Source organism: Somniosus microcephalus, chromosome 1 (assembly GCF_052327205.1).
Source record: "Somniosus microcephalus isolate GS21.2 chromosome 1, FLI_Smic_1.0, whole genome shotgun sequence".
Lineage (NCBI taxonomy): Eukaryota > Metazoa > Chordata > Chondrichthyes > Squaliformes > Somniosidae > Somniosus > Somniosus microcephalus.
Window position 1 is genome coordinate 382,219,775 of NC_140987.1, and position 10,493 is coordinate 382,230,267.

At 41.4% G+C, this 10,493-nt stretch overlaps 1 protein-coding gene across 3 annotated transcripts in view; it reads right to left on the minus strand.

Annotated features, from left to right (window-relative positions):
* Nucleotides 1–10,483, minus strand: part of sytl4 (synaptotagmin-like 4) — a 115,488-nt gene extending 105,005 nt beyond the window's left edge. Inside the window, exon 1 of one of the 3 annotated variants that reach the window (XM_085996309.1) lies at nt 10,288–10,483. The gene's annotated coding sequence lies outside the window, so the exon portion shown is untranslated. Of the gene's footprint in view, nt 1–6,719; nt 7,101–10,287 lie in introns of those variants that run through there. The other 2 variants (XM_085996317.1, XM_085996291.1) reach the window with 2 other exon arrangements.
* Between the last annotated feature and the right edge of the window lie 10 nt (nt 10,484–10,493).

A 10,493-nucleotide genomic window follows, 5' to 3' on the forward strand; every position in this document is an offset into this window, starting at 1 on the left:
GTACTTTAGAAGTGTACTCACTGTTACAATGTAGGGAAACATGGCAGCCGGTTTGCGCACAGCAAGGTCCCACAAACAGCAATGAGACAAATGACCAGATATGTTTTTTAGTGATGTTGGTTGAGGGATAAATATTGGCCAGGACACCAGGAGAAGTACCCTACTCTTCTATACTGTAGTAATATAGTGTGGCGTACCGACCACAGAAAGGACACAATCCGCTTTTCGGTCCGTAGACTATAAATCAGGCGTCATGCCTTTAAGAAGGATCACACCTTTAAGAAACTCGATCTGCAACATAGTTAAGCCCAGAGCGGGGGAGGAGCAGTCGAAGCTGTGGACTGATGAAAGGCAGTTGGACTTGGTGTAGGCTCTGACGCCATTTTGTGTTCAACATGCAGTCTCAAGAATTAAACCTTTTCTGTTGAACCTCTCCGAGTTCAGTATTTTTTGCTAGGAGTACGTAGACTCCTACAATAGGATCTTTTATGTACACCTAAGAGGGCAGATGGGGCCTTGGTTTAATGTCTCATCCAAAAGATGGCAACTCCAATAGTGTAGCAGGGGTTAAACTATGTTCCCTTCCCCCAGCACTGGGTGATGCAGTGAGTTCAAATCAGCTTCTTTCCCACCGTAGTGGCTGACTCAATCAGTTAAACTCTGCTCCTTTCCCCCAGGTGTGAGAGGTAGCACTCTGCCTTTGAGTCAGAAGGTTGTGGGTTAAAGCCCCACAGCAGAGACCTGTGCACACACTCTAAACTGACACTTCAGTCCAGTTGTGAGACAATTACCATCATAGCCTCTCATAATCTTAAAGACCTGTATGAGGTCAACCCCCCCCCCCAACTTTCTCTGCTCGAGTGAAAAAAGCCCTAACTTCCCAAGTCTCTTTCATAACAGTAGCCCTTCATTGCTAGTATTATAAAGACTAGCCAAGAAAGAGTAAGAAATTATAATCTAATCTCAGGATTTAAGTGACAATTTTAAATTGTACAAGTTTCATGCACATGGTTTGTGATATGACCGGAACCCCACATTTATATTACAGCCTTGTAACTACTCGCAAGAATCCAAATATCTACGGTTTTGAATTCTGGCTGAACTTAGACAAGGTCACTCTGGTGGTTGGGATCACATAGTTCCAAGCTTAAAAAACAGTGAAACTGTTAGTGATAACACCCTAGCGTACAGTGTTTACACAGACTTTTAGGCGGGTGGTGGCAAATCAATGCTTCTCACTTGCACGTTTTATAATTGTTGTTTGGATATGTCTATCCAAGTGGTGGAGATTTTTGTATCCCAACCAGCAGGATGACCCAAGATCAATGCCAAAAGATGACAGTTTTAAACCACGTAACAAATTTGTCACTCAGAACATTACCTGAAAAGGTTCAGAATGAGCAGAATAATCTTTTAGAAAGTAATTCAGGAGGGTAAAAACTTGCCAAGGGATTAAGAAAGTGGCTACTCCTGCTGCTGTAAACTTGTACAATACTTTCCGTGAATGAATTATTAACCAGCAGGAGTTAGGAAAAGTGGAGAAGGAAATAGATATATCATTTAAAGTTTCCAGTCAATGTGAAGTTGCTATCAAAAAAGTGAATCAAATACTAGGTTATATTGTGAGAGCACTTGATATAAATAAGAGAAGTGATTTGAAATGACACAACATTCTGCAATAAATCCCAAGAATTTCTATACTGAGCACACACAACGCGACTGGTTACCTGAGTACTGCAATTTTACATAAAGTCTAGAGGCAGTGAATATGGTGGTTTCTGGGTGGATATTAGTAATAACAAATCAATAACATATAAGTCAAAAGTAGTTTCTCTAACTACATAGTTCATTAGGAATGGCATATTTGTAATGTGTACAGTTTTGGAGATAGTTTGTAGAAGAGTATCATGGATGACTCTGGGTTTTACAGCTCTAAGTAATAAGGAGAGGCTCATAGAGCTGAACTGGTTTCACTGGAAAAATGATTCAGAGAAGACATCATAACTTTGAAATGCTCAGAAGCCATAGATGTTGTAATTGTAAGTAGGCTATAGTGTCAAAAAAACTAGAGGACACAGCTTAAAAAAAACCTAAAAGCCTCAAGTAAGACAAGAGAATAGAAGCTTCCCTCCCCATACAGAATAGCAGGTATGTGGAACAGACTCCCATGAAAAGGTCTTGAGGCTGAAGCATTTAACGCCTCTGAAATGGAGTTGAATAAATATTTGGTTGCAAACAGGATTTATAGTTAAAGGAATGATAGAGAAGATCAAATATTTAATGTAATCTGATTTTAAAGAAAGCTTTCAAAATGTCTGGAAAAGTGTGAGCAGAAGACACATGCAAAATACAAAGTTATTAAGCTGGGGTTTTTTGGAAAAGAGAAGATTAAGAGGAGACCTGATGGAGATCTTCAAAATTATGAAGGGGTTCAATGGGATGGATGTAAAGAAACTGTTTCCACTTGTGGGTGAGACTAGAACTAGGAAGCATAAATATAAGATTTTAACAGATTAAAGAAATAATTTTAAAGGAATTTCTTACACAGAGAGTGCTGAGAATGTGGAACTTGGTGCCTCAGAGTGGGTGAAGCAAATAGTATCGATAAATTAAAGGAGAGGCTTTATGTATACATGAGGAAGAGAATAGAGGGATATGGCAGCAGGGTGGGAAGAGGTAATTAGAGTGGAGGAGGCTTGGGTGATCAGTTAGACAGAATGGCCTGTATGTTGTAGATTCTATGTACTGTAATTGGATGTAATCGTCAAAGTCAATCACAGTATCTATAATAATAATCAACTTTATTGTCATTGTTAGTGCACAAGTGCAGTACAACGAAATGTAGGCTTGCGGCTCCCGAGAGTGTACATTTAGATTAAGACATTTAAACATTCAACATTCATTTGGCTTGTAATACATTAACATAAACATAACCATAATAAAGTGCATTGGCAGATGTGCAGGCTTTAGAGTTTATTTGTGGAGTTCAGTAGGATGACAGCCCTGGGAAAGAAGCTGTTCCTAAATCTGGTCGTACGGGTGCGAATGCATCTGTAGCGTCTCCCAGATGGCAGGAGGGCGAACAGACTGTGGCTGGGGTGGGTAGGGTCTTTGATGATGGTCCGTGACCTCCGTAAACAGCGTTTCTGGTATATGTGTTCTATGGTCGGTAGCTGGGTGCCGGTAATGCGTTGGGCAGTTTTGACTACCCGCTGCAGGGCTTTCCGGTCATAGTAGCTACAGCTGATTATAACACATTACGTTTTTTAAATCTCCAACTTCTGAAGCCATTTCTAGCTTTTAAAAGGAGTGATGAGACATAATTTTGTATGTTTTTTTCACTTATGGTCGGATGCTATTCTTCAGGCCGTGCCTGGCAGACATCATTTATTTTCTCCCGTATCTGTCACTCCAACTAATTCAGGGGAGGCAGGACCACCGGGGTTAGGGTTGTATTATTGTGATTAATAAATTATTAGTAAGATTCTCAACAGAGAGTAGGAACAGAGTGTTTTAGAGGTACAGATAAAGAGGTCTTCAAAGTTGAGAGTGCAGGTAGAAAAGGCCATAAGAGACAAAATGAGATTCTGTGTTTTAATTCTTAGTGACACTGAAAATAAAAGTGATGAGGCGATACCTGGGCTGGAGCGCTTCAGCTATGAAGAAAGACTGGACAGGCTGGGGTTGTTTTCCTTGGAGCAGAGAAGGCTGAGGGGGGACCTGATTGAGGTGTACAAAATTATGAGGGGCATAGATAGGGTAGATAGAAAGGAACTTTTTCCCTTAGTAGAGGGGTCAATAACAAGGGGGCATAGATTCAAGGTAAGGGGCAGGAGGTTTAGAGGGGATTTGAGGAAGAACTTTTTCACCCAGAGGGTGGTTGGAATCTGGAACTCACTGCCTGAAAGGGTGGTAGAGGCAGGAACCCTCACAACATTGAAGAAGCATGTGGATGAGCACTTGAAATGCCATAGCATACAAGGCTACGGACCAAATGCTGGAAAATGGGATTAGATTAGACAGGGCTTGATGGCTGGCGTGGACGCGATGGGCCGAAGGGCCTCTTTCTGTGCTGTATAACTCTATGACTCTATTGAATTTGTACAAGACATTGGTTAGGCCACAATTGGGTTACAGGCATGTAGTTCTGGCACCTTATTACACAAAAGCTATTAGAGCCATGGAAAGGGTGTGGCAAATATTCATTAGAATGATTCAGGAAAGAGGTATTATAGTTATGAAGAAAGACTTGAAAAATGATTTTTTTTCTCACTGGTACAGAAAAGGTTAAGGGAGGATCTAACAGATGTTTTCAAGATAAGGTTATGAGATGGTAAATAATGAAAGATTGTTTCCATTCAGTGAATTGGTAACAAGGGGACAGACTCAAGATCATTGCTGGAACAATGAAAGGAGAAGTTAATAGATACACAAATATATTAGAACGCGAAATGTTTTACCACAGGTAGCTATAGAAAAGGAAGACTACAAAAGGATATGGGGAAAAAGTATATTAGAGTAGGTAACTCCAATTGAAAAGTTAATATTGGCACAGGCTTGATGGGCCAAATTGTCTCCTAATTTCTATGATTCACCTTGGAAACCTTGGCTTGAATTCAGCTTGGACTGATAAGATGTCTTTCCTTTGTGACAGCTGTAAGGGTCCACGTGAAATGATTTGGGATAGTCTTAATCCAATTTCGAGCAAGCAGGGGTCCACAGCACAAACCCTGCCCAGAGGCGCAGCAGGATGGTTAGCACAATAAAGGTTGCTTTTCTAAGGTGGGAGTTAGGACACACTGATGGGTCAGTGATAAGGGAACCTCCATCTAACCAATGTTAAACTAGATGGGAAATAACAACAGAAAATGCTAGAAAAACTCAGCAGGTCAGGCAACTCAAATTTCTCTCCACGGATGTTGCCTGACCTGCTGAGTTTTTCTAGCATTTTCTGTTGTTATTTCGGATTTCCAACATCTGCAGTATTTTGCTATTAAACTAGATGGGGATTGTTTAACTCCTCCAGTCTTCAGGTCTTTAAAACCCAAGCTGGGCATCATCTAATCAGTTCAGTTCCTGGTTTACCTGGTTATCCCTTCGATTCTTTTCAACCTAGTCTATGGACTTGACATTTCACCTGAGTTTCTCAATTCAAATGTTCCATTTTCCAGTATTAACATCCCTCACCTTGTGGTTTAACAGCATACAACAGAGCCACTTAAAATATTTTATTCTAAAAAATTAAGTTTATAAAAACCTGTAAATATGAATTTCTTTCATCTCATTTGGAATATTTATGTAGAATCTGAAATACTGTATATATCTTGTTTATTTTTACAATAAAAAAAATTATACATTTCAATTCCTACATTTTGCCATTAGTCCAAAGGTCCTTGATTTCCGAATCTTTTCACAATAATTAGCAGCAATTCTTCCCCCTGTCAGTGTCAGCGGTGGCTCAGTTGGTAGCACCCTCGCCTCCGAGTCAGAAGGTTGTGGGTTCAAATCCCACTCCAGGGACTTGAGCACATAAAGCTAGGCCGACACTCCAGTGCAGTGCTGAGGGAATGCTGCGCTGTCGGAGGTGTCGCCTTTCAGATGAGACATTGAACCGAGGCCCTCCCTGCTCTCTCAGGTGGACGTAAAAGATCCCATGGCACTATTTCGAAGAAGAGTAGGGGAGTTATCCCCAGTGTCCTGGTCAATATTTATTCCTCAACCAACATAACAAAAACAGATTATCTGGCCATTATCACATTGCTGTTTGTGGGACCTTGCTGTGTGCAAATTGGCTGCTGTGTTTCCCACATTACAACAGTGACTGCATTTCAAAAGTATTTAAATTGGCTGTAAAGTGCTTTGAGAGGTCTGGTGGTTGTGAAAGGTGCTATATAAATGCAAGTCTTTCTTTCTGAAATTTCCATACGCTTTCATATACTCTAACAGTTGCAAGTCTTTATGTCCTATCACTTAATAGAGAGGCAGCCTTCTCCTTATGGAAGTTATTACATCCATTTAACTCGTGCTGGTCATGTTTCAAGAGAATGTCAGTGAGGTGACATGATTGACAACCAAACATCCTCGCCCCATGTTATTGTTTTCGATGTTAGACGCAAAACCGATTTAACTTAAAAGAACGATTTTGATTTTTTTTTATCAGTGAAACTACTGATTTTTCTTGAAAGTAAATAGTATGTTACAGATCCACACATCAAAATAGTGGATCACTGATATCAGATTGAGACACTAGATACTCTGAGTGCCGAGATTGCGAGGCGAACTACACGTCCCCGAGGCACAGGGCTGGGTTCCCATTGAACCCGCAGGCAGGGTGTAAATTCCTGGATCTTTAAAAACACCCAGCCTTCGAGAGTTCCCCATTGTTCCACACTGTCCCCTTATGTCGGTTTCAGCGTGACTGCCGCTCTCCTAATTATTTATCAACAGGACATTCTCTGACAACGAAAACGCCTTTTCCTTCTTAGCATCTGAATTAAATAAATCTGCCTTCTCATTGTTTTCAGTTTCTAGTTGAAACGATCCTGCGGAACATTTCAGCCGTTGAAAAAGCAAACTTTTTTTAACTTGAAGAAGTTTGGAAACTACTTCAGTTGTTTCATCACACCCTGGGAATGACAGTGTACCCAGCCCAGGTATATTTGGGACAGGATCTCTCCGATAAAAACACGCAATCCGTCATTTAAAAAAGTCTCACTTACTTTGGGACACAGGACACAACCAAAATCCCCTCCCCAAGAAGGATTTCGAATCCTTTCGCTCGGATTTCTGGCTTCTTTGTTCCGCCGGTTCCGGAAGCGAAACTTAAAAAAAACTTTTCTGCTGGAGGCTGAGCAAAGCGACCCAGCCACCTGAGGGCGGAACTGGTTCCAGATCCCGATCCTCCTCTCGACTCAACTCCAGGCCAGTCTTTGCACAGTCCCCACCTCTCTGGGAAATAGTTGAGCCAAACAAGCCTCCAGGTTTGACGCTGAGTTAGCTGGCCGCACAGAGAGCGGTGGCAGTAGGTGCACCACTGGGTTACATTAGCCAGAGTTCTCAGTACTGATCGGGAATGTCTGGTGAGGACAGATGGTGCTGGGCTGTGATGTGTCTCCCCCCCACTCCCCGCCCAATTGAATATCCCGATGACACACATGAAGGTGTCAGAGTGTGACCAGCACTCGTGAAACGGCACCATAGTGAAAAGTGAACACTGAAAGTGGGAAGGAAAGAAATCAGAACATTGCCACCTGTGGGAGAACGTGCATCTTGCAGGGCAACCCGGGGTGAAAAAAGTGAACGGAGATTTTGAAAAATAATGGCTCTGAAATTGCGGTGTCTGCGACGGCATGCGCGAAATCCGAACCGCCTGCAAGCTGAGTATTGCTGGCGCAGAGTTGGCCTATTTGCAATTGCGCACGCAACTCTTAAGGCCGATAAAAAAAACAGGCGTAGGGCCTGCTAGCTTCAGCGTAAGGGTAAATATAAAGCTTGAATAAAACATTTAAAAATCCAAAATTATGCACATACACTTTATTAAATGAGTTTATGTAACTATTGGCCGGATTACAGTCTTAATTATGTGAAATGTTAAAAAATGAATTTTTAGTGAGTTTGGTGGAACTTATGATTAATATTCAAATTCTATTGTATAATTTTTTAGAAAGTACCTCCTGGCGTCCAGGCTGCGATTCCATTGCATATCATTAGGGGATTCCCTTCGTAAATGATTGAAATGGAATTTTCCATGTGATCCCAGGGACGCCTCCGAATTGCCTGCATCCCTGGGATCCATAAGCCATTACTCTGCCCTCCGCCTTGAGGTCTGAGACTGCACCTCTTCGCAGCCTGGACACCAGGAGGTACTTTCGTAAATGTTTCCCGGGTTGGAGCCGTACTCCAGAGGTACGCCTCCGACCGCAATTTCTAGGCCAATATCTTTGAAACTGATTGTCAGCTGATGTCCTACAGTCAACCTAACTTTGATCCATCTTTTACACAATATATAGCACAGCAACCGGCCATTCGGCCCAACTAGTCTCTGCTGGTGTTTATACTCCACACAAGTATCCTCCCATTCCAGTTACCTCATCTTTAGCCTTTCAGCATATAATTCTATTCCCTTTTCTCTCAAGTAATCATCTAGTTTCCTTTTGAAAGCATCTAAGCTATTTTCCTCAAGCACTTCCTATAGTAGAGAGTGCCACATTCTAACCACTCTCTCAATAAAGAAATGTCTCCTTATTTCCCTATTGGATTCATTAGTAACCATCTGGTATTTATGGCCCCTAATTTGGATTCTCCAACAAGTGGCAAAGTTCTCTCCACATCTATTCTGTCCAAACCATTCATAATTTAAAGACCTCTATCAGGTCTCTTCTAAGTCTTCTCTTTTCTAAAGAGACCCAACCTTATCATTATTTTGCTTAGGTATTTACCAGGGAGATAGAACAGGTGGACATGACATTGGATGATGACATGAGTAATGAGATAAGTGCATTTAAAATAAAAAAGGGGATATATTAAATAAACTAATCAAACTCAGAGGATAAAACTCCATGTCCGGATTGATTGCATCCATGCATTTTAAAATAATCTAGGGAAGAGATACCAGAGGCATTACTACACATATTTAATAATTTGTTGGAAAAAGGTGTAGTGCCAGAGGACTGGCAGATGGCTAATGTAATACCTATCTTTAAGAAGGGGGATAGAACATGTCCAGGGAATTATAGACCAGTCAGCTTAACATCGGGGGCAGGAAAAATAATGGAATCCCTACTAAAGGAGAAAATAGAAGAACATCTAGAAACAAAATGAATAGTCAGCATGGATTTCAAAAGGGAAAATCTTGTTTGACCAACCTTATTAAATTTTTTGAAGAGGTGACAGAGTAGGCAATGGTAATGCAATAGATGTAATTTATCTAGATTTTCAAAAGGCCTTTGATAAGGTACCCCATAATAGACTAATGATAAGGTCAGAGAATGCAGAGGCAGGTGACAAGTAGCAGAATGGATAGCTAGCTGGCTTCAAGACAGAAAGCAGTGAGAGTAGGGGTAAGGGGTAGCTATTCACAGTGGCAGAAGGTGGATAGTGGTGTTCCACAAGGATCAGTGCTGGGACCACTGCTGTTCACTATTTACATTAACAATTTAGACCTTGGAATCAAAAACACAATTTCTAAATTTGCAGATGATACCAAATTGGGGGCGAGTCAATACTGAGGAGGACTGCAACAAATTACAGGAGGACATTAATAAACTTGCAGAATGGGCAAATAATTGACAAATGAAGTTCAACACAGACAAATGTGAGGTATTACATTTTGGTAGGAATAGGGAGGTCACATCACTTGGAGGGTGGGCGTCTAGGTGGGTTAGAGGAACAAAGGGATCTGAGTACAAAACACAAATCATTAAAAGTCAGCAAGGCCATTAAAAGTGCAAAGCAAGCACTAGGGTTTATTTCTAGAGGGTTAAAATTGAAAAGTAGGGAAGTTATGCTAAACCTGAATCAAACCTTGGTTAGACCACGCTTGGACTACTGCGTGCAGTTTTGGTCGCCATATTATAAAAAGGATATAGAGGCACTGGAGAGGGTGCAGAGATTATTTACAAGGATACCAGAAATGCGAGGGTATATATATCAGGAAAGGATGAACAGGCTGGGTCTCTTTTCTCTTGAAAAAAGGCTGAGGGGTGACCTAATAGAAGTCTTTAAAATTATGAAAGGTTTTGATAGAGAATGTTTCCACTTGTGGGGAAGAGCATAACTAGAGGCCATCAATTTAAGATAGTCACCAAGAAATCCAATAGGGAATTTAGAAGAAACTTCTTTACTCAGAGTGTTGAGAAAGGGAACTCACTACCACAGGGAGTGGTTGAAGCGAATAGTATAGATGCATTTAAGGGGAGGCTGGACAAACGTATGAGGGAGAAGGGATTGGAGGGTTCTGCTGATAGATTTAGATGAGGAAAGACGGGAGGAGGCTCGAGTGGAGCATAAACACTGGCATGGACTGGTTGGGCCGAATGGCCTGTTTCTGTGCCGTATATCCTATGTAACATGTTTAGTCTTTCCTGTTAGCTGTAATCTCTCATTTCTGGTACCAACCTTGTAAATCTTCTTTGCACTTTCTCCATTGCTTCTATGTTCTTTTTATAGTATGGAGACCTGTGCACAGTACTCTGGCCTGACCAGGGTCCTATACAAGTTTAACATAACTTCACAACTTTTGAATTCTATACCCCTAGAAATGTTAGCATTTTTAATGACTTTACTGACCTGCAATGCTGCTTTTAATGATTTGTTCACCTGTATCCCTAGATCCCTTTGCTGTTCGACCCAATTCAGTTTCTTGGGGGGTGATTTTGCCAATGGGGAGCTTTTGGAGGCAGGACTCCCACTTGTCGGGTTTCAGTCCCGCCTCCAGCAACTTCTGGCCAACCCACGCTATTTTCCCTTGATTGACCTTATTAAGCCTGCCCAGC